This window comes from Lissotriton vulgaris, chromosome 11 (assembly GCF_964263255.1).
Source record: "Lissotriton vulgaris chromosome 11, aLisVul1.2, whole genome shotgun sequence".
Lineage (NCBI taxonomy): Eukaryota > Metazoa > Chordata > Amphibia > Caudata > Salamandridae > Lissotriton > Lissotriton vulgaris.
In genome coordinates, this window is record NC_141699.1 from 742903581 (window position 1) to 742928185 (window position 24605).

General features: G+C 45.7%; 1 long non-coding RNA gene across 1 annotated transcript; it reads left to right on the forward strand.

Moving 5' to 3' along the window:
- Nucleotides 1–20124: 20124 nt before the first annotated feature.
- On the forward strand, nt 20125–20633 carry LOC147683427 (uncharacterized). Its single transcript, XR_015301043.1, has 2 exons — nt 20125–20154; nt 20419–20633. It is a non-coding gene; the product is annotated as an uncharacterized LOC147683427 (long non-coding RNA).
- The last annotated feature ends 3972 nt before the right edge of the window (nt 20634–24605 follow it).

Consider the following 24605-nt stretch of genomic DNA (forward strand, 5'->3'; position numbering starts at 1 on the left):
ATGGCAATCGTTCATAACACATTCCATCAAGTGTAACTGTAGAGGGAAGAAAAACTGCAAAATTAAGTGGTTCACTCAGTGAAAAGCCAGAGGCAAGGTTTGTGGTGTGCTACAGTACACCAGTCTGTGAATGCATATGAACTAGTGCTTATGGCCATCATACACATTCACATGCACTTCAGACACATGTTTAATTCACTTCTAATGTATTTGTGAGCAAAAAACGTGACCACCGATGAAATGGTTTGTTGATGTTCTCCTGAGCGAGAGAACACTAGCCAGGAATTAAATGTTCAGCCAAATTGGCTATCTGATTGGCTGCATGCCCTTGGGAATATGCAAGCAGGAAGTGGGCCTCCGGCTCCTACGCACTTCCGTATTCAAGCGCTCGACCAATTTAATTTCACAGTTATTATCTTCAGCTGAATATCAATACAGTCAGTGCAGGAGAAGTTAAATGTAAAACTGCCAGCTTGGGGGGCCCTACCTGCTGGCTGCTTCACAAGTTTCCTAGTGCAGGCATAAAATGGCTGCTACTTCGTTCTCAGGCTCCGACTGCAAGCATGCGGGGGAAGAAGTGAGTCTGCGCAGATGGTACCTATCCCGAATCGTCAGAGGGTGGGTCTCACCACACCCTGTGACGAGTTGGGAGGGGGTGGGGTGACACGACAGCAAGCTCCCCTGAGTCTCCTCCACTCTCTGATTGACGTGGAGACGTTAGCAATCCCGTGCTTGTGTTAAAAACGCCCGGGGCTAACTTAATCTCCACACCATCAGGGGGTGGGGACTGGGCCTCCAGGCTATGTCTTTTGTCGAGTGATGACATCACAGCCTTCAGGGCTGTGAGGTTCTCAGCTGGCAAAAGACCGAGCAGCAATCAATCAGTGGACGTTACGAAAGTTTCCGCCACTGATAATCATGTATAAACTTGGTGCGTCGGTGACTGGGGCTGGGCAGCAGAGTCAGAGAGACAGTGCCCTGTGTGTTCTTTGGAATGTATTATTTTTTTACAAAAGCAGACAGGCTTATCTCAGAGGCAGTGTGTTAAGCATTATGACCACATACAGTAATAAAGTGAATACACTACAAATGAACATGACACAGTAGTATTATAAAAATAAGGATTTTTATATAAGGTTTAGCACAAGACCAAATAACGACAAAAATATACCACAATCTTATAAATACTCTTGGAAGCAAAAATAATACTTCAAGTGTAGTTTCTTCTTAGCACAAAGTCTTTAGTAACAAAAGCAACTCTTCTTCTTTAAATCACAGTTCTTGGCAACAATGTAACCCCCACGGGAGTCACACGACGTTGAGGCAAAGTTAATCCAAAGGTTCGGCGTCGACCGCGAGGAGCGCTACGTCGAGCCCGGAGTCACATGGACCCCCCACAACACAGTACCTTGGAAAAGGGAAGCATACGATGATCAGCGGCGTCGAGATGTTCCACGTCGCGTCTTCGGCGTCGATCGGGCCTCGGAGTCAGGCGATCTGCAGCGGCGTCGACAGATGTCAGGCAGGAGCAGCGTGGATGTCGATGATGATGTTGCAAGAGTGAGCAGCGCTCACGGCGTCGAGAGGGCTCGAGGTCGATGCGATCAGCGGTGGCGTCGACACGGGGTCACTGGAGCTGGAGCCGAACTCGCTACTCACTGGCGTCGCTACTGGCATCGATCGGGCCCGGCGGCTGGCGTCGAGGAAGCGGGACACTGGAGCCGTTACTCACGATGTCGAGCTGGATTCGGCGGCGTCCGTCGGCATCGATATTGCTGGATTCTTCAGAGGTGCTGGACTTTCAGGTTCCAGCAACAAGCGCTTTTAGCAAATAAATTAAGTCCTTTGGCCCGGTGACTTCAACAGGAGGCTGGCACTCTTCCAACCCTTGGAGATTTTCTTTAGCAAAGTTTGAGAGTACACACACAGTTCCTCTCTCCTGGTTCTTTGGCAAAAATAAAGAAGCAACTGCAGGATTCCCCCCAGCAAACAGCACTTTGGCAGAAAGGGTAGGCAAGTCCTTGGATCAGCAGGCTTCTTGTCCTTGGTTCAGGGTTCCTTGTCAGAATTGATCTAAAGTCTTGGTTCAGGGGTCCTTCTCTTATACCCCTTTTTGGCTTTGATCTCTTTGTCCATGCAGGGGAATTCCCCTCATCCTGGGTTTGTTGTGGGTGTAGCCAGGCAGAGGCACCTGGCCTATTCACTGTGCAGGGCTGGGTCCTCAGACGCCCAGCAGGAGGTGGAGCCAGTATTGTCACTGGCAGGAGCAGAGCTATCAGTCGCCCGGCAGGAGGTGGAGCCAGCATTGTATCAGGCAGGGCAGGCTATCAGGAACTACTCTCCCCCTACTCTCACTGCAAATGCACCACTCACCCCACACTGACTCATTCAGAACTCTGGAGCCACCCAGCCCCTGTCACACACACACCAAACCGGCAGAAACCAGAAATAGTTAGACAAGAAAATAGCCACTTCCTAAAAGAGCTATTTTCAAACCCAGAGTCCAAAAACCATCCACACAAATGGATGCGTTATTAAACCCTGAGTTCAGGGATACCAAACTCGACATTGCACCAGACTCCCCGAGCCAGCTAGGATTATAGCATTAATAACCCCGGCAGCCCATTCTAACTTATGGAGATCAGGTAACCTTACAATAGTGAAAAACTAATATGGCTGTAATTCACTATTAGGACATGCAAACCTAGTCAGGCTTGTCCTACCTTATGCTTACAATGCACCCTGCCCGTGGGCCTACCATAGGGGTGACTAACATGAAGTTAAGGGAAGGTTTAGGGACTGGCAAGTAGGTGTACTTGCACAGTCTGCGAGACAGTACCAAACTGCACGTAGGTCTAGCAATGGCAGACCTTTAGACATACTTTTACTAGGCCGCTCTTGTGGGTGGCACAACATGTGCTGCAAGCCCACAAGCAGCATTTGTATTTAGAAGCCCTGGCACTCCTGGTGCACTAGACTAGGGACTGACAGTAAACCAAATAAGCCAAACATGGAATTCAATCAATACAGCAATTTTACATAGGGAGCACTTGCACTGTGGCACTGATCAGCAGTGGCACAGTGCCCAAAGCAATATACCAGCAAAAACATCGTAAACAGAGGAGGCAAACAGAAAAAAATGGAGGAGAGACTCAGGCCAATGATGTCAGGTCTAACAATAGGTTTGCCGTGAGCTCTTTCTCATGTGGTAAAATAGTCAAATTCTGTTTCCAATCACGATTCATTGGGCGTCGGAAAGGTGTGAAGACGCGGGATAGGTTTGAAAAGGAGCTCTCACAGCCTGCGGTTGAAAGCCGTATAACCAGCGCAGATAGATACATTTCATGAAGTGCTGAGAAAGCTTCAGCATAATCACGTACCAGTTCACAAATGGTGGCAACATCTGCACCATCTGGGACTTTCTTTTGTAAAAATTGTTTTGAAACAGTTAGTTCTGCTGCAAGAGTCACTTAAGGTTTGAACCAGATGCCTGGTTCAGCTCAAGGTCCTCTTTGATCCTCGTGCTCCAAAACAAGCCTAGCTTTTATTTGGCTTCTGCCTGCTGCCCAGGCTGTGATGTCATATGCCAAGTATGAAAGGTAAAGCATTAATCTGTAATGCAAAACAGGAGAGTGAGACACCTATCTATTGAGTGAACCGCACAATGTGAAACTCCAAAACCTGGGATCATTCCTGGCTTCCATGCTTGACCCAATTGTGTGATCCGAGCCAAATCTTTATTTCCAACAGCCTCCTTTATTCATCATCACATAAGAGTGCACCTTCAAATACATGTGTTGTAGCTGTGCACCATAGAAAACACCTTTTCTGTTTAATTTAGTATAGTATAACAATGCTTCTTCTGCACTAAGAATCTAAGCCACAAGTAGGTCACACATAACAGCTGGCCTTTTAGTTCAGATTTGATTAATACAGAAATGGCACTGGAGGCAAGAATCCTAGTTGATGTGCACCGAGTGAACTGTGAGTGCGGTTTAGCGTGTGAGTATTTAAAAGTTCAAAAACAGTACGGCAATAAACAGCCCGGAGGCAGTTGTCAAGACGGCAAAGCAGGAGTACTACAAGTCACCAATTAAATGTCATGTAAAGGACTTTAGTGATTATTAGTGCAGAAATAGCAGGGCTGCAAATCAGGACTAAGATGCATTGTAAGAGCTCAAGAATTCAGAAGTGTAGGAGATCTATTTCCTGAGTACTTATTTGCCCCAGAGAAGTGTAGTACTCTCTATTCAGAGTAACTATTTGCTCCTGAGAACATGCAGTAATCTCTTTCCGGAGGACCTATTTACTCCTCAGAAATGCTGGTAATCTCTATGCAGAGAACCTATTTCCTCCAGAGAAGTGATGTTACCCCTCTGGAAAATCTCTTCAACATTTAAGAAAGGACATTTTTAATATTGAAGAGATTTCACAGGCGCTATGCTGTACAATTTACAGTGCAAACTTTCAGTTCTCGGCTTGTTGCTAGGGTCTTTAAACCAAGCCAAACAGATAGCTCAACTACCTAGGCTCTTCCTGTTAATTTGTTGTCCCACCCACCCCTAGAGATGGGGCCATATATCTAGCAAGGCCTACTTCAGGGCCCTTCTTTATCTATCCTTAGTCTTACAAGGTCCAATAAAATGCATTATTTTGCAAATCTTTCTAATTGTTAACACTCTCAAAAATTGTTTCATTCCCCATGTAAGGTCCCTTTGATGGGAAGAGGAGGTTTCTGAGGTGGGAGTAGCAGGCAAGTAACACTACTCAGCCTCCGTCATTGCCAGCCTTCAGAGAGAATCTCTCTTCATTAATACATCCACCTGAACCACAATCTGCAGCACACTCCCTTCAAGGCCTGATTATCAATTTTCTACCATCCCTCTACCGTGCACCTTATCTCACAGCTAACCTTGGTCCCCAGCCCCATATCAGCCACCACCCGGCTTCATTTTCCTTATTCCCACTAAATAAACATTAGTAAAATCACCTTCAAACTCAAAACCGTGAATAAAACAGTACATATAATTAGCACACACTTTAAAAATATGTTACACTGTGGCCCTAATGACCCAACTGCTAATTAAATAAGCAAAAATAGAAAGGCCAGTACAGGGTCTATTTTAGCGCTGGTGCGAAAGTATTTATTGGCGTCCAACCACTGACCTCTTTCTTGGTAGACACCTTTACTACCACTCTGCAACAGTGCACCTCATCTCTCCAAAGCCCCTCCCCATGACCTCCTCCTCAGACGTTTTCACAAATACCCTCCACCAGTGCCCCTCTTTGCTCCATAGCCCCTTCCCCCATTGACCTCCTCCTCTGATTCCCTCACTGCCACACTCCTCCTCAGAATTCCTCCCTACCACCATCCACTAGTGCCCCTCATCCTTCCGTAGCCCCTTCCCCCGTTGACCTCCTCCTCTGATTTCATCACTGTTACCCTCTACCAGTGCCCCTCATCGCTCCAAAGTACCTCCCCCTCATGAACTCCTCTGCAGATTCTCTAATTGCCACCCTTCTCCCAGACTCTCCCACTACCACCAGTGCCCCTCATTACTCCAAAGCCCCCCATGACCTTCCCCTCATGACCTCCTCCTCAGACTTCCTCCCTACAACCCTCCACCTGTGCCCCTCATTGCTCCAAAGCCCCTCCCCTCTGATCGCTCCATAGCCCCTCCCCTATGACCTTCTCATAAGAGTCCCCCTTTGCTCCTCAGAGTCCCTCCCTACCACCCTCCACCAGTGTCTCTCATCACTCCAAAGCCCCTCCCCCATGACCTTCTCCTCAGAATCCCTCACAAACAACCTCCACCAGTGCCCCTCATCTCTCCATATCTTCACCGCCCAGGAACTCCTCCTCGGATTACCTCATTGCCACCCTCCACCAGTGTCCCTCATCTCTCCAAAGCCGCACCCCCATGATGTCCCCCTCGGATTCCTTAATTGCCACCCTCCAACAGTGCCCATCATCTCTCCGTAGCCCCTCTCTCATATGCATTTTATTTGTTGTATAGCGCTACTTATAGTGTAGGGTGTCACAGTACTGTACATCACACACACTATGCAGGGACAATGATTCATAAAAATATGCAAATCAGCCTACAGGGAATGTCACATGAGGATTAGCAGGTGTAGGAATCACATGTCATCCATGCTGCTGGGGAATATGTTTTAAGAAGGTTGGGTCTGGAGAAGCACACACACAGGATTTAAAGCATACCCCAGTGGTTGGCTTTACTGATTAGAATGTGTATGTGGCCAAACTCTTTTTGCAACATTAGAATAATGAAAGACTGGGAACATTTGAACTAACTAGCAATACAAAACCAAACAAAAAAAATCTAATAATACCATTCTGGTTTGAATGCAGGTATTTGATGACAGTCCATAGATCACTGTCCTGTGTTAGGATTGTAACTTCTGAACTGCAAATAATCAAAGGATCTCTGTGACAAAGGCAGTAACCCACTGAGCTATCCACGTTAACAGCAGTTTCTCTGCATTTAAAAACTACAAACAGACAAAGATTGCTCGCCAGCAGTATGTTAATCCCCAGAGATATGTGGACATTTAGTTGCTGTGCATCCTTGGCAGAACAATTCATGAATGATAATGATACGATTTAAACAAACGATTTAAATGAAGCATACGCGTTACTCAAAGATTGTGTCTTGCTCACAGGTTTAAAAACACAACAATAGCCACACAGTCTCCTACCTGCTAATTATGATCTCTGCACAGCCCGATTTGATAAACAGCTCAAGGGTTCAGGAAGGTCAGGAAAATGAATCGGCAAAAACAAAGTCCTCTTCACCAGCTGAAAAGAATGAAGTATCCAAGCAGCAGGACTGTACACAAATCCAGTGCCAAGGAAAGGATTTGTCCCTTTCGCCATGCCCCAATTGTACCTGCACAAATGGGCGGAGACAAAGCCCACCTTTCCAATGGGAGATATGTGATTGGGGGTGCGAGCCCAGGCCCAATCACACAACTCCTAAAGAAAGAAGAAAAATAACGTTCAGAGAATGTTTTAAATTGCAGTGGCCATTTTCTGCTGAGCTTGCTGACGTCACTGCCAGGGCCGAGGTGTATGTTTGGGTGGGCCAGGCCAATGTTTGGGTGGGCCTTGCCCACCCAGCCCACCCGCTAGAACCGGGCCTGGAGAGCAGTATGTAAGGTAGTTTCTCTGAAGAAAGTAATTCCGGCCACCCGAATGATGCAGGGAGGCGGCTGGTACCGTGGTGGATTTGGGGCTCTACCTACGGTCTTGAACGTTATATTTGAGGCTTGGTGGATGGGGTGTCCGGTGAATGTAAAAAAATGAGTGATGTATGATTTTTTTTTACGGTATATTTATTGTGCGCGTACAGTGTGAATTTTGAAAGTTGTTTCATAAGCGTACGTAAGCAAGAAAAATGAATTAAAAATAAATCTTTTACAGATATTTATCAAGTTTATGTGTGTATATCTTTGTTGCTTGTAATGAGACTTGTTTGCTTTATTGGTACTTATAAGTAAGTGCTAATCCGTAGTATAAATTTGTTGAGGAGCAGTGTTTTATACAGTGCTGAACTTTTGACCTCTGTTGACAGTTGACTTTTGCATGATCTGTTGGGGGTAGGGTGGAAAGTTATGTCAGATGGAAAGGTTTGGAAGGTTTGGAATGTTAAATCAATAGAAATGTGTGTTTTGTTTTGAATTAATGTGTGCAGGATTTTAATTGGTTATTTATATGTATGTATGTGTAAAATGAGAGGGTAAAATATTCCATTTGACGGTTCTGTTGCAAACACGGTTCTAGAGAGATTCTGTACAAGAATATCCACTGTGTGAGTGGTATTCCTCTTAATCTACAAATCAATTTGAAAGGTGAGTTTATAAGTTGTATGGGAGTGTGTGCGGTGCATCTTTGTACATTAAGGAATTATGGGGTATATCAAGACAGGTGATAATATTATTGCCGCTTTATGGGTAGAAAACTGCCGATAAAGTGGCGATAATGTTATCGCCTGTCTTGATAATATGCCCCTATATTCGTCCGTTGTTAAAAGTTTTATAGTAGTAAATGTGTTTTGCTATAATGCATGCTGTTATGTTTTTTTGTTTAATATCAGTTTGTGCGTCTCTGTACATTAAGGGATTATGGGCCATATTATCAAATAAAGGGCGATACATTATCGCCGCTTTTATCGGCAGGAAACTGCCAGTAAAGCGGTGATAATGGTCTGGATAATATGTCCTTGTGAATTGCCATAGAAGCCCAGGTTAACACTAGAACCTGGGCTGCTATGGGAATTTACAAGGGCCTATTATCAAGCCCATTATCGCCGCTTTAGCGGCAGTTTTCTGCCGATAAAAGCGGCGATACTGTATCGCCCTTTACTGATAATATGGCACTGATGGGCATATTATCAAGGACCGGTGTTAAAATTATCGACGTTTTATGGGAAGGAAACTGCAGATAAAACGGCGAAAATGGTCTTGATAATACGCCCTTGTTAATTCCCATAGAAGCCCATGTTCTGGTGTTGACATGGACTTCTATGGGAATTAACAAGGGCGTATTATCAAGGCCAGACGCGGCCCGTGGAGGGAGTTGCATTGGGACAGGCGGGGTGGGGGAGGGGCATGGTGGGGCATGATAAACAACGCAATCTGGATGATTGTAGGTAAGTAAACAATTAAATTAATAAAATGAATTTCGGGCCATATTATCAACAACATAGGGCAATACATTATCGCCGCTTTATCTGCAGTTTCCTGCCAATAAAGCGAGGATAATGTATTGCCTTATGTTGTTGATAATATGCCTCTTCGTTCCGTGCCCTGCATCGCATTTTGCGATGCAGGGCGCGCTACGAAATTCGGGGCATATTATCAAGGACCGGTGTTAAAATTATTGCCGTTTTATCGTATTCGGAGCGTATGCTGAGAATGATTAGTAGTAGAAACTATGGTGCGATCACTCTCTCTCTGTCAAATCAGAGCACAGGGCGCGCTATGAGAATAGTTAGAAGTGGTCACTTATTGGAGATCCGATTCAGCTGTGTGGCTTATTGTGCGATGTTAGCAGGCATTGCTTACCTGATTATGGTAACTGAGCGTGTGGTTTGCTATAAAAAAGTTGTGTTTAGTCCTCTGTATGGGAAGCTGTATGTTTCCATCTGGCCGTCGATTCCGACCTTGAAAGAAGAGTCAACCAAATGAGCCATATAAGAGCGCTATTGTCTCAAAAAGAGGTCGCTCTTACATCTGCTAGAGAAACATTTGTCCTTCATGTAGTAAACACCCGCACAGAAGTGTATGCTTTATTAAATACAGACGTGCCCTGGAATTTTTGGGAGTTAATTTAGACTATTTTTAATGCATCCTCGAGTAGGGGGTTAGCTTACTTTTTTAAAGTTATAAGCATTGGCCTTGTGACTTCTGTAGAAACTATATTTGGTGTGTTGTCGGTGTTTTTTCATTCGATTTTTTCCAGCATCTTTGGTGAATTGTGCTTAATGCTCACATTAGTTGCCGGTGTGCTTGTATTAATTTGTTTACTTAAATATGGATGCACATTTTGCAGCAGATGACAATATTTCTCGGTTGTTGCTGGTCCGCAACCGAATGCTTAGTTACTACGGAACGCTGCCTCTTGCAACATTGAGTGCAGCTTATGGATTATCGTTTTGATTCTCCTTTTTCACATGCATTCAACCTGTCTTCCATTGCCTGAGCTTTGATTTCGACTGGGCCCTGGGTTTGTGTCTCTGCAGTACGGTGTCTCCCAACGCGGATTATGACCAGCTGATGAGCCCCTTTGTGGTTCATGACTTGCTATGTTCGGGCGGCGGGATTATGGCCTTAGCAGCGACACATGGAATAGTGGGACGTTGGAATGTTTTTGCAACAGCGCATGGCTTCTTGGCACACTGTTACATTGAAGATGACCCGAGTTTTCCTCCGATGGTGATAGAGGCTCCAGTGATTGAAGAACATGTATGTTCATTCCAACAATTGAATTGGATGGCTGAAATGTTTTCAGATGAGAACAATGACTTCCTGTTGGAGGCTGTTGCTGCAAACTGTGCTTATACGCTGGTGGAATAAGACTGTTTGATTTTTCTACCTATTCTTTATTATTTAGTTACTGCTTTTTATCAAAGATCGAATAATTTTTTTTGCAAAATTGAACTTGACTCTGCTTTTTAGGCTTGGAGTCTGCGTTCGTAATTTGCCCACATTCACATTATGTGCTTTGGTCAAGGAAATGTGTTGTGGGCTGAGCCTTGCACTCACACCGTGTTAATTTAGCATGGGTTTATTAGAAGCTTAAACAACATTTTTGTTTTCCTACTCTTGTTTGTACACAACACGCACTTGCAATATTGTAATATAATTTGATATACTACATTTGTAGACTGTGTCGCTACTTTATTGTGTATAGTGAGAGCATGAAACATCAAGGTTATGTTGGATACTATGGGGTCGATTAGGATGGCGGACGGAAGAGCCACCGCGGCCCGTGAGTAGGTGGAAAAAGCCTTTTCCGTGTCCGCCTGCCGCGGATACTCCGTCCGCCATATCAGGATAGGGAAACTTGTCAAATTTCCGTCCGCGACGGAAAAGCACGCTCCGCCGGCCAACTACACACGACCACGCGGCGGACGTAACACATCCGGACGCACCGCCGTACGTACTGACGACTAAGACCGTCCCCCCAATCAAGATGGCGGAAAACACACATAAAACCGCAGCGGAAAAACAACCTGTCTGAACACGTCGGAATCCCCACAGCGAACACAGGTGACATAGCCGAGATACCCACCGCAAGCTGACCACCACCATGGACCCTGCGCTACACGCTTTCCCGATGCTCTTCGCGATCCACCACGTCCTAGTCATGGCCTACTATGGACGACGACGCTGGTAAGGCACAAACCATTGGCTGTCTGGAGGTGAATACCAGCAAGGGACGTGACGTAGGGAGGGGGAGTGTCATGTCACCGTAACCACTGATGAGAAGCAAATACGAATACACATTTGTAGTACGCAAGCAGGAATGACAACGAAAAACCACGAGATTTGATAGACCACCTTTATTTCACAAAATATGGGTATAATCACAGTGTATGCGTGAGCATGGGCAAAGTGGGCACCAGAGCAGGCACATCATAGCAGGTAACGAGAGGGCAGTATGCAGTATCAGAGCATCAACAGGGCATTGTGCATAACAGAGCAGGTACAATAGAGGCAGGTAACGAGAGGGCAGTATGCAGTATCAGAGCATCAACAGGGCATTGTGCATAACAGAGCAGGTACAATAGAGGCAGGTAACGAGAGGGCAGTATGCAGTATCAGAGCATCAACAGGGCATTGTGCATAACAGAGCAGGTACAATAGAGGCAGGTAACGAGAGGGCAGTATGCAGTATCAGAGCATCAACAGGGCATTGTGCATAACAGAGCAGGTACAATAGAGGCAGGTAACGAGAGGGCAGTATGCAGTATCAGAGCATCAACAGTCCATTGCAAAGAACAGAGCAGGTCCATCAGAGGCAGCACGTGAGAGGGGCCAAGTGCATGAACAGTCCATTGCACAGAACAGGTCCATCAGAGGCAGCACATGAGAGGGGCACAGAGAATCAACAGTCCATTGCACAGAGCAGGTCCATCAGAGGCAGCACGTGAGAGGGGCCAAGTGCATGAACAGTCCATTGCACAGAACAGGTCCATCAGAGGCAGCACATGAGAGGGGCACAGAGAATCAACAGTCCATTGCACAGAGCAGGTCCATCAGAGGCAGCACATGAGAGGGGCACAGAGAATCAACAGTCCATTGCACAGAGCAGGTCCATCAGAGGCAGCACATGAGAGGGGCACAGAGAATCAACAGTCCATTGCACAGAGCAGGTCCATCAGAGGCAGCACATGAGAGGGGCACAGAGAATCAACAGTCCATTGCACAGAGCAGGTCCATCAGAGGCAGCACATGAGAGGGGCACAGAGAATCAACAGTCCATTGCACAGAGCAGGTCCATCAGAGGCAGCACGTGAGAGGGGCAGTATGCAGTATCAGAGCATCAACAGGGCATAGTGCAGTACACAGCAGGTACATCAGAGGCTGCACAACTACGTGTCCCTACCAACCCGTCACAGGAACCACAAGAGTGCCACGCAGTTCCCAATGGACACACCATGTGAAGTAACATTTCAGTGAAGTGTACAGCACCTCACATCACAGAATCAGGGGGACTGCGTGAACTACCTGCCTCGGACACACTGGCAGCACCAGCAACAGGAGTGTGAGACACAGTCACAGCCCGAGTCACACACACATGGGCCACGGACCCAGACACACTGGCAGCACCAGCAACAGGAGTGTGAGACACAGTCACAGCCCGAGTCACACACACATGGGCCACGGACCCAGACACACTGGCAGCACCAGCAACAGGAGTGTGAGACACAGCCACAGATGTAGTCACTGACACGTGAGCCACTGACCCAGACAGACTGCCAGCACCAGAAACAGGAGTGTGCAACACAGCCACAGATCTCCTAACTGACACGTGAGCCATAGACCCAGATACACTGCCAGGACGTGCAACAGGAGAGGGCACAACTGACACTGTGCCACCATCTGATACATGAGAGTCAACTGCACCAGCGCCACTGGGACAACTGAAATGATGAGCCACAGGGCTGTATGGGCCAGGAGGCAGGGTGGGCCTGGGAGCTGGTGATAGGTCATCTAGAGCCAAATCGGGGTTGGCAGGTGTCAATGGTGTGTGTCTGCGTTTCTTATGGAGGTGTGAGTGCACCCTGGACAGGACTGGACTGCCAAGTGGCGGGGACTCCAAAGAATCACCACCCAGCATAGGTGGAGCAACTGCTGCCGGGGATCTGGTTTCTGGGGACGTGCTGGAGCCTGCTTGTCGTTTGCTCTGTGCCTGCCGCCTGGACTCAGAATGATGTGTAATGGGGGATGCAACAACAGGGGACACCCACCTCTGCTTCTGACTGGCCTGGATGGGAGTGGAGGTATGGGGGGACTCCGCCGCGGAGACATTAGTTTGGCGTTCAGTAGTAAACATCAGCCTCAGTGCAGCCAGGGGTGAAGTATGCCTGTCCTTGATTGCGCCATTGTCCATGCTAGATGCCTTGTCCGTAGGATGTGCCTTATCCTTAGGTGGAGTGTTGTCTCTGGATGTAGCCTGTGCCCTGCTCGCCGCCCTGTTCCTGCCAGCAGACTTGTCGTCTGTGGTGCACCTGTCTCCAGTAGACACCTGCTCTCTGTGTGTGTCCATGCCCTTGGGAGTGTCCCTTACCTCTGCTGTGGGCCTGCTCTTGGGAGTCTCCCTGCTCTTAGTAGGTGCCTTAGTCTTCTCACTGTCCTTGGGAGTGTCCCTTACCTCTGCTGTGGGCCTGCTCTTGGGAGTCTCCCTGCTCTTAGTAGGTGCCTTAGTCTTCTCACTGTCCTTGGGAGTGTCCATATCGACCGCTGTGGGCCTGCTCTTGGGAGTCTCCCTGCTCTTAGTAGGTGCCTTAGTCTTCTCACTGTCCTTGGGAGTGTCCCTTACCTCTGCAGTGGGCCTGCTCTTGGGAGTCTCCCTGCTCTTAGTAGGTGCCTTAGTCTTCTCACTGTCCTTGGGAGTGTCCCTTACCTCTGCTGTGGGCCTGCTCCTGGGAGTCTCCCTGCTCTTAGTAGGTGCCTTAGTCTTCTCACTGTCCTTGGGAGTGTCCCTTACCTCTGCAGTGGGCCTGCTCTTGGGAGTCTCCCTGCTCTTAGTAGGTGCCTTAGTCTTCTCACTGTCCTTGGGAGTGTCCCTTACCTCTGCTGTTGGCCTGCTGTTGGGAGTCTCCCTGCTCTTAGTAGGTGCCTTAGTCTTCTGACTGGCCTTGTCCAAGGAACAGTCCATGGACATGTGAGGATCCCATGCCTTGGGAGTACCTTTTGTGTTGAATGCCTGTGTAGCTCCTGAAGGGCTGCCAGGACTCTAAGGTGCACAACATAAAACTGAGCAAGCTCTTAATTCGTTTAACTTTTTTGTTTATATTTCAACCATTAATTCATCATGTTAAACACATTTCATAAACATGTTTTCTTTTCATCAATCACGATTTATACTTTGCAAATCATTGAGAGTCATCAACTCAACATAAAGATAACACAAAATAATGTTACTTAATCTGAACACATAAGAACCCAATGCATTTCGGGACCTTTCGTGGCCCCTTCGTCAGGGGTCTGTTGAAAAAAGAAAAAATTAGTGTATAGAAAACTATTACTTTGATGTTTATAAGTTTCTCAGTTATTGCTCGCCATATCTAATTACTTAATAATTATTTCTGTATCTCAATACTTGAGATTTGAGCCTTTTAAATTTCAATGTAATTATATTCTTCTCTGTTTTTATTTTGTTGCCTGTACAAAACGATATAACCATTAGCTGTATTTTAGATAATTATTTTGAATTCATTATTCATTTGAATTGTATCTGAGCCTACCTACCGTGACTGGCAGGTTGCTTGGAACAATAAAACGGTATTCCTATGTACAAAAGGGATGAAATTGAGCGAGATGCTTATAAATATCTAATACCTAAACTTTGCTTCTGCATATTTATCAAGTCTTAAAAAAAGAACGGATATAATAATTACCTGCGAGCCGATGCGTGATGCGTTGGTCTCGCTTCTATGGCCAATTTAATTAAGTTTATACTGAAAAGGAAAAAATAAGGTTGCAGTCTAATTTCCTTGGATAACAGGAAAATAGTCTATTTAACGTATACATGTGACAAACTCATGTTGTACCTGTTTCGTATAACGTTTCCGAATCCTTTTTGTTATTTGGGCTGGCAGCCCTCACCAACCTGTTAAAAGGTTAAGAGTCTTATTTTAATGCCATGGTCGTTTTGCTAATCAACAAGTATTCTCACAAAAGGGTTTAAGTTTACCTGCGGTCCTATGCTGTGGCGCTTCGGTCCCGCAGTGTTAGTCTTTTAGATGTTTTAGCTGTGGGAAGACCACAGAATTAGTTTACCCAATTTTCATTTAAAATCCCTTTCGCTTTAAGCGTTTTCGGAAAAACGCATTGCGCGGCTTACCTAGAATACAAGTTTTGTTGGCCTTCTGAGGTTCCACTCTGGCGTATTCGCAGCCGCCATTGAAGTTTCAGTCCTTCTCCTAGTTTTGGTTTTTAGGTTTTCCCTAACACTAAAGACGGACTTTAGTAGTTCAGCGCTAGTTAGTTATGAGCGGATAGGGGCAGCCATTTTAGAGTGTTCTTTAAAAACGATCGAACCTAATCTATGTTTTCATGCTTGTGCAGTATTGAGTATGACTTGAGACTATTATTTAATTTGTATTCAAGAGAGAATAATTGTTTGCGACTTTTAGCTAAACTGATGTTAATTTCCTCGAAATAAAACAAAAGGAAAATGATAATACGAAAACATAACATATGCCTCTAAGCATAAAACTCATTTCAGAACATATATAACATCTAATAGATATTTACATTCCCTTTGTATTCTATGTCAATGCCTGCCTATTTACAATCTTCTGCTTAGTGTATTTGTGTATGTGGAGTAATGTGAATTATTCATAGTTTGTGCCTCTTTGAATTTATTTATAGATTTTTAACTGGATCGCGTGTCTGAATTCACGGGGGTGTCAGGACCGTCCATCAGTGTTGGTTGTTTAAAGAAAACATACCATCTCAATTTTATCGTTGAGCCCAAATGGGACCAAAGTCTGCAATTTGCGTATCCAGAAGGCTTCTCTTTGGAGAAGAATCTTTGCATTATCGAATCCCAATCTTTGTGGAACCTGCTCAACTATTTGGAATCTTAGTTGCGCTATCGTGTGCCTTGCTTCTGTCCAATGTTGCGCTAGAGGTGATGTGATATTTTTTAATCGTATCCTACTCTTGTGTTCCGTTAGTCTCACTTTTAGTTTTCTGTCTGTTTTTCCTATGTAGAGGAGTCCACACGGGCATTTGATGGCGTATATCACGTGTTCGGAATTACATGTTGTATTATGCTTAAGTTGAATTTTCTCCCCTGTTCTTGGATGCAATATTATATTTCCCAGAATGATGTTATTGCAATTTTTACAGTTATGGCATTTCATTGTCCCTTTAAATGACGCTTGGTCCTCAATGGTGGTTACTGACTTGCTAGGTTTGTTAAGCATTTCTTTGAGATTTTGTGCCCTTTTGTAGGCAAACAAAGGTTGCTCGTGAAACAATGAACCAAAGTCCTTTTCTATTTGCAATATCTCCCATCTTTTTTTGATTATTTTCTTGATCTCCCAGGATGATGTGGAGTACTTCGATACAAATACCATTCTTTTGTTTGTATTCTTCAACTTTTTTACTAGTAGTTCCTTTCTAGGAATAGTCTTGATCTTCTCTACATGTGCCTCCAAGAGTTTTTTCGGATAACCTCTGTCCAAATACTTTTGTTTTTGTTCATCAATGCTTTTATCACAAATCGCTGGGTCTGATGTGATTCTCTTGATTCGCATGAATTGCGACACTGGCAAGTTATTGATCAGGCTCGCTGGATGAAAACTGCCAAATAGCAGGGCATTATTCTTGTCAGTTGGTTTTTTGTATACACTTGTGTGTATAGAGTCTTCTTTAATTTCCACTAAAACATCGAGGAAAGGCAGTGCTTCGGTGCTTATGCTGTGAGTAAACTGAATCCGAGCATCAATGCTATTGAGATTTTGAATGTTCTCCAGTAGTTTCTTTTGTGAATCTTTCCAAAGTATAAAGATATCATCTATATATCTTTTGTAGTGAACAAGTCCTTGTTGCCATTCAGGTTTTGTCAAAATGTGATCATCTTTGAATTTAGCCATGTAAATATTGGCATAAATACAGGCTCCGGGAAAACCCATTGCTGTACCGTTAAGTTGTATGTAGAAATCATTTTGCCATGTAAAATAGCTATTTTCCAAGCAAAATTCCAGAAGCTTAAGGGTCATGCATTTGACTTCTTCTGATTTTTCACCCTTTAGAAGCGCCCATTCCATGGCTTCCAGGCCTTGTTGGTGTGGTATTGAAGTATATAGAGATGTAACATCTATAGTACAGATTATCCATTTTGTTGCTCCTTGCGTGTCGATTGTTTGAAGGTTCCTTAGGAAATCTGAAGTATCTTCCAAATACGTTGACCAGTTCTGTATGAATGACTGCATGTGGGTATCGATGAATATTCCCAGATTTTCGAAAATTGAGGAGCACCCCGATACTATCGGTCTGAATGGTGGATTTTGGAGACTTTTGTGAATCTTGGGTAAAAAATATATCCGCGGTCTTCTTGGATACACTTGTCTCAAATAGCGTTTTGTTCTTGAATTGATCCAACATAACTCTTCAGCTTTATTTAATATTTCATCCAAAGCATGTGCTATTTCCATTGTGGGGTCTTTGTCAAGTTTTGCGTATGTAGTTGTATCATTTACATGCTCTGTTCCTTTTTGTAGATAGAACGTGGAGTCCATAATGACTAGACCCCCTCCTTTGTCCGCCTTCTGGATTACGATAGTTGGATTTTTAGCTAAGGATTGCAGTGCACTGTATTCAGCTTTAGTCAGATTCTTTAATTTGCTCTTGAAGTGAATTTTGCTTAAGTCGGCCTTGACTAGTATCTCAAAAGTATCCAGTGTCTTGTGTGATATTGGGGCTAAAAAAGTGCTCTTGGGTTTGCAACTTTACATGGCAAAATGATTTCTACATACAACTTAACGGTACAGCAATGGGTTTTCCCGGAGCCTGTATTTATGCCAATATTTACATGGCTAAATTCGAAGATGATCACATTTTGACAAAACCTGAATGGCAACAAGGACTTGTTCACTACAAAAGATATATAGATGATATCTTTATACTTTGGAAAGATTCACAAAAGAAACTACTGGAGAACATTCAAAATCTCAATAGCATTGATGCTCGGATCCAGTTTACTCACAGCATAAGCACCGAAGCACTGCCTTTCCTCGATGTTTTAGTGGAAATTAAAGAAGACTCTATACACACAAGTGTATACAAAAAACCAACTGACAAGAATAATGCCCTGCTATTTGGCAGTTTTCATCCAGCGAGCCTGATCAATAACTTGCCAGTGTCGCAATTCATGCGAATCAAGAGAATCACATCAGACCCAGCGATTTGTGATAAAAGCATTGATGAACAAAAACAAAAGTATTTGGACAGAGGTTATCCGAAAAAACTCTTGGAGGCACATGTAGAGAAGATCAAGACTATTCCTAGAAAGGAACTACTAGTAAAAAAGTTGAAGAATACAAACAAAAGAATGGTATTTGTATCGAAGTACTCCACATCATCCTGGGAGATCAAGAAAATAATCAAAAAAAGATGGGAGATATTGCAAATAGAAAAGGACTTTGGTTCATTGTTTCACGAGCAACCTTTGTTTGCCTACAAAAGGGCACAAAATCTCAAAGAAATGCTTAACAAACCTAGCAAGTCAGTAACCACCATTGAGGACCAAGCGTCATTTAAAGGGACAATGAAATGCCATAACTGTAAAAATTGCAATAACATCATTCTGGGAAATATAATATTGCATCCAAGAACAGGGGAGAAAATTCAACTTAAGCATAATACAACATGTAATTCCGAACACGTGATATACGCCATCAAATGCCCGTGTGGACTCCTCTACATAGGAAAAACAGACAGAAAGCTAAAAGTGAGACTAACGGAACACAAGAGTAGGATACGATTAAAAAATATCACATCACCTCTAGCGCAACATTGGACAGAAGCAAGGCACACGATAGCGCAACTAAGATTCCAAATAGTTGAGCAGGTTCCACAAAGATTGGGATTCGATAATGCAAAGATTCTTCTCCAAAGAGAAGCCTTCTGGATACGCAAATTGCAGACTTTGGTCCCATTTGGGCTCAACGATAAAATTGAGATGGTATGTTTTCTTTAAACAACCAACACTGATGGACGGTCCTGACACCCCCGTGAATTCAGACACGCGATCCAGTTAAAAATCTATAAATAAATTCAAAGAGGCACAAACTATGAATAATTCACATTACTCCACATACACAAATACACTAAGCAGAAGATTGTAAATAGGCAGGCATTGACATAGAATACAAAGGGAATGTAAATATCTATTAGATGTTATATATGTTCTGAAATGAGTTTTATGCTTAGAGGCATATGTTATGTTTTCGTATTATCATTTTCCTTTTGTTTTATTTCGAGGAAATTAACATCAGTTTAGCTAAAAGTCGCAAACAATTATTCTCTCTTGAATACAAATTAAATAATAGTCTCAAGTCATACTCAATACTGCACAAGCATGAAAACATAGATTAGGTTCGATCGTTTTTAAAGAACACTCTAAAATGGCTGCCCCTATCCGCTCATAACTAACTAGCGCTGAACTACTAAAGTCCGTCTTTAGTGTTAGGGAAAACCTAAAAACCAAAACTAGGAGAAGGACTGAAACTTCAATGGCGGCTGCGAATACGCCAGAGTGGAACCTCAGAAGGCCAACAAAACTTGTATTCTAGGTAAGCCGCGCAATGCGTTTTTCCGAAAACGCTTAAAGCGAAAGGGATTTTAAATGAAAATTGGGTAAACTAATTCTGTGGTCTTCCCACAGCTAAAACATCTAAAAGACTAACACTGCGGGACCGAAGCGCCACAGCATAGGACCGCAGGTAAACTTAAACCCTTTTGTGAGAATACTTGTTGATTAGCAAAACGACCATGGCATTAAAATAAGACTCTTAACCTTTTAACAGGTTGGTGAGGGCTGCCAGCCCAAATAACAAAAAGGATTCGGAAACGTTATACGAAACAGGTACAACATGAGTTTGTCACATGTATACGTTAAATAGACTATTTTCCTGTTATCCAAGGAAATTAGACTGCAACCTTATTTTTTCCTTTTCAGTATAAACTTAATTAAATTGGCCATAGAAGCGAGACCAACGCATCACGCATCGGCTCGCAGGTAATTATTATATCCGTTCTTTTTTTAAGACTTGATAAATATGCAGAAGCAAAGTTTAGGTATTAGATATTTATAAGCATCTCGCTCAATTTCATCCCTTTTGTACATAGGAATACCGTTTTATTGTTCCAAGCAACCTGCCAGTCACGGTAGGTAGGCTCAGATACAATTCAAATGAATAATGAATTCAAAATAATTATCTAAAATACAGCTAATGGTTATATCGTTTTGTACAGGCAACAAAATAAAAACAGAGAAGAATATAATTACATTGAAATTTAAAAGGCTCAAATCTCAAGTATTGAGATACAGAAATAATTATTAAGTAATTAGATATGGCGAGCAATAACTGAGAAACTTATAAACATCAAAGTAATAGTTTTCTATACACTAATTTTTTCTTTTTTCAACAGACCCCTGACGAAGGGGCCACGAAAGGTCCCGAAATGCATTGGGTTCTTATGTGTTCAGATTAAGTAACATTATTTTGTGTTATCTTTATGTTGAGTTGATGACTCTCAATGATTTGCAAAGTATAAATTGTGATTGATGAAAAGAAAACATGTTTATGAAATGTGTTTAACATGATGAATTAATGGTTGAAATATAAACAAAAAAGTTAAACGAATTAAGAACTTGCTCAGTTTTATGTTGTGCACCTTAGAGTCCTGGCAGCCTTTCTGGTGTCAGGCTTAATACAAGATTTATATGGTGTGGCAGGCATCAATCAAAGGTAGCACACAATCTTGATTAAACGCCCTCAAATTTGAGAACAGTGTGCAGTACCCACACACATACATTTTTGTGTAGCTCCTGAAGGCATGTCCTCCAACAACACTTGTGGATCCTGTGTGTGTACTCCAGTGCATCTGACGTCGTCTACGTGAACAGATGTAGGTGATCTAGGGGATGTGGTCTGTGCCCTGCGTGCCCTGACGTGCTGTCTGACGCTGCTTCTAGTGCAATAACCTTTATTTGAGTCTTGCTCACAATAATCACTACCCCCTGAGGTATCCAGCGGTGTAGATGGGGAAACAGAAGTAGCACCCTGTTCATTCGACTGAACTATTGCAGACGACACACTGCTTGCCAATGACTGCACTGTCCTGTGTAGACCTGAAAGATCGCCATGCATCCCTTCCATGAATGCCACCACCTGCCCCAACTTCCTATCATGGTCCTGGAAAGCATTCGTCATATTGGTCTGCCCCACACACAGCTGTCGCAGCAGATCAACTGCCTCAGCACACAGTGCATTTTGGCTCACCGTGGCAGGGGCAGCGGTGCCTGCACCGAACGCCACTCTGCTCCCCCTACTCCTCCGGCCACGAACAGTACATGGTGCAGTTGGTGGAAGTGTGGGCCCTGTGTGCTGTCTTCCGACAGAAGGTGATGAGTGCCCACTCCCAGTCTGTGACAACAGTGCAGGCTCACCAAGAGTGTCCGACGAGGAGGACGATGGTGTCTCCACATGCGAGTCCTCAGGGACGGTCCTGTCCCCCTCTCCGGCGCTGGCCTCCTCCTCCGTGTCAGTCTGCGTGTGTGCGAAGTCTGAGCCGGACTCATTTCCTCGGCTACTCTCCACCGTCTGTGGCAGAGTGTCCTCTGTCAAAGCTGAAATGCACAGAAAAGATGTGTGAGTCATGGGCAGACTGACGTACAGAAGGAACAGGATAGCCAAATTACATAGCAGACAAAGGTTTAGGAGCCCACATCCTGCACATGGCCCACCCCTACCAGTCATCCTCACATTTCCTGCCATGGGGCCATGGACCACTAGGGGATGTGCATTAACACTCAAGTACTAAGCAAGTGGCGTGTCAACATGGCGGACCTGGCTGTCAAATGAGTACCACCCAATGGGACCAAAATGGCAGCACAGGCATACGTACGCAACACGGAACTCAATAGTGTGTCTGAGCACCAATACATGCATAGCACTCACAAGTTTCCTACACAGACAGTATGCTCACCGCTAGTTTGCTGTTGATCGGCACTCAGACGTTCGGCCAGTTCAGGATGCGTCACTGCAATGATACGGTGCATGAGAGGGGTCATGGAGCGTCGGGCCAGACGGGGCGTCCTTGGAATCAGGCCCAGTGTTACTTCAGCTACATTCTTGCTCAGCCTGGAAATGTCGTCCCAGCGTTTGTGGCAGTGTGTATGTCGTCTGTTGCACACCCCCAATGCCCGTACTTCCCGTGCTATGCTCCTCCACAGGTCCTTGCGAAGGTGCAGCTTGACCTACCATGATGAAAGACAAAAGGGTTAAAGTCAGTGGACAGGTGGCCTGTTACACACATAGGGGCAAGACGTAACTGTCAGCAGCCATGCACAATCGGGAACATATGTGTAGCCCACACTACACAGCTAAGATAGAAATTGGCAAGATCATTTTGCCCCCTCATGCACACCAACATGTCCCACACTGCACTTACCACCCGTCCTGGTGCGCCGTAGAGGCGTCCATAGTTGCAGAGTACACCGTCCACGAGGACATCAAGCTCCGCGGCGGTGAAGGGTCGAGACCGGATCTCTTTGCCTCTCGACATGGCAAGATCACGGAGTATGGCACTAGAGCAGCAGTCGGTGGTCAGCTCAGCAGCAGCAGCAGGTCGAGGTGATGGTCACAGGCAGCAGTCGGTGGTCAGCTCAGCAGCAGCAGCAGGTCGAGGTGATGGTCACAGGCAGCAGTCGGTGGTCAGCTCAGCAGCAGCAGCAGGTCGAGGTGATGGTCACAGGCAGCAGTCGGTGGTCAGCTCAGCAGCAGCAGCAGGTCGAGGTGATGGTCACAGGCAGCACTGGTCCCCAGGGTAGGAAGCGTCGTTTTGGCCAACACACATATATAGGGCCCTCAGCACGTGTCAGTGGCATACGTCGCCCGCAATTGGTCAGCCCTGGAAGCGTGATCGTGAAATGGGCCAATGACTGGCCCTATAGTTGCGGTGCACAGCTTCCGCTACTTGCGATTGGCCATATGCGGCCAGCGTCCCTCTCCCCATTGGCTGCATGTGCATGGTCCATCACGGGCAGACATCGGCGACCGCACGTGCAAGCCTCAGGCACGGATGCTTCAGTTGCAACAATGTACTATTACTGGCGCCCCCATGGCGGTGCACGTACTCAGCGGGGGAGGTGCAGGCCTATACACCCTGTAGATGTAGTCAATGGACATGCCATTTCATGACCCCCCTTACAGTCACCTTGCATCATCCACCGTACACCGGCCGGAGCGGCCGGGCCTAGGACGACCGCCGTGCCCGGCCATGAACACAACCGCCATGGCCGGGCACGGCGGTTATTCATGGCCGGCCACGGCGGTTGTTCATGGCCGGGCACGGCGGTTATTCATGGCCGGCCACGGCGGTTGTTCATGGCCGGGCACGGCGGTTGTTCATGGCCGGGCACGGCGGTTGTTCATGGCCGGGCACGGCGGTTGTCCATGGCCGGGCACGGCGGTTATTCATGGCCGGCCACGGCGGTTGTTCATGGCCGGGCACGGCGGTTGTTCATGGCCGGGCACGGCGGTTGTTCATGGCCGGGCACGGCGGTTATTCATGGCCGGCCACGGCGGTTGTTCATGGGCGGGCACAGCGGTTGTTCATGGCCGGGCACGGCGGTTATTCATGGCAGGCCACGGCGGTTGTTCATGGCCGGGCACGGCGGTTGTTCATGGCCGGGCACGGCGGTTATTCATGGCCGGCCACGGCGGTTGTTCATGGGCGGGCACGGCGGTTGTTCATGGCCGGGCACGGCGGTCGTCCTAGGCCCGGCCGCTCCGGCCGGTGTACGGTGGATGATGCAAGGTGACTGTAAGGGGGGGCATGAAATGCCATGTCCATTGACTACATCTATAGGGTGTATAGGCCTGCACCTCCCCCGCTGAGTACGTGCACCGCCATGGAGGCGCCAGTGATAGTACATTGTTGCAACTGAAGCATCCGTGCCTGAGGCTTGCACGTGCGGTCGCCGATGTCTGCCCGTGACGGTCCATGCACATGCAGCCAATGGGGAGAGGGACGCTGGCCGCATATGGCCTTTGGGAAGTAGCGGAAGTTGAGCACCGCCATGGCGGCGCCAATTATGTGATCTTGTCAGACGCTGCACCGTGATGTGTTGTGTGCAGTTGTGTCATGAGGGATGTGAGCGTGATTGGGAAAGGTCATATGTCATACAATATAGCATGTGTGTCCATACAATGGCAATCGGTCGGCACATAATGGGCAACAGATGTGCATTTGTACTTGTTGACGTCGGGTGTGACCCTACAGACGTTGTTACATCTTCACAACTACACAGTACATCACGGCTGTGTGGCCAATTAATGCATCTGTTGTCAGTTTCTTGTTGTGTCGAGGTGACTACAGTGGTGGTGGTACACATGCATTCTGTGTATGTGTTTTGTACGTTGTGTCACCATGCATGTCATTTCCGTATGCACATCATTATTGGTGGTGGCATTTGTGCTTGATGACATGGCGTGTGTACACTTATCGTTTGTGTGCATGCAGTAGCATGAGTGTCTGTGATGTGTCTACGAAACATTAGGGTGAAGACTGAAGTTTTGTCAGTAAGGTACACATGTGATGGAGTTCTACAC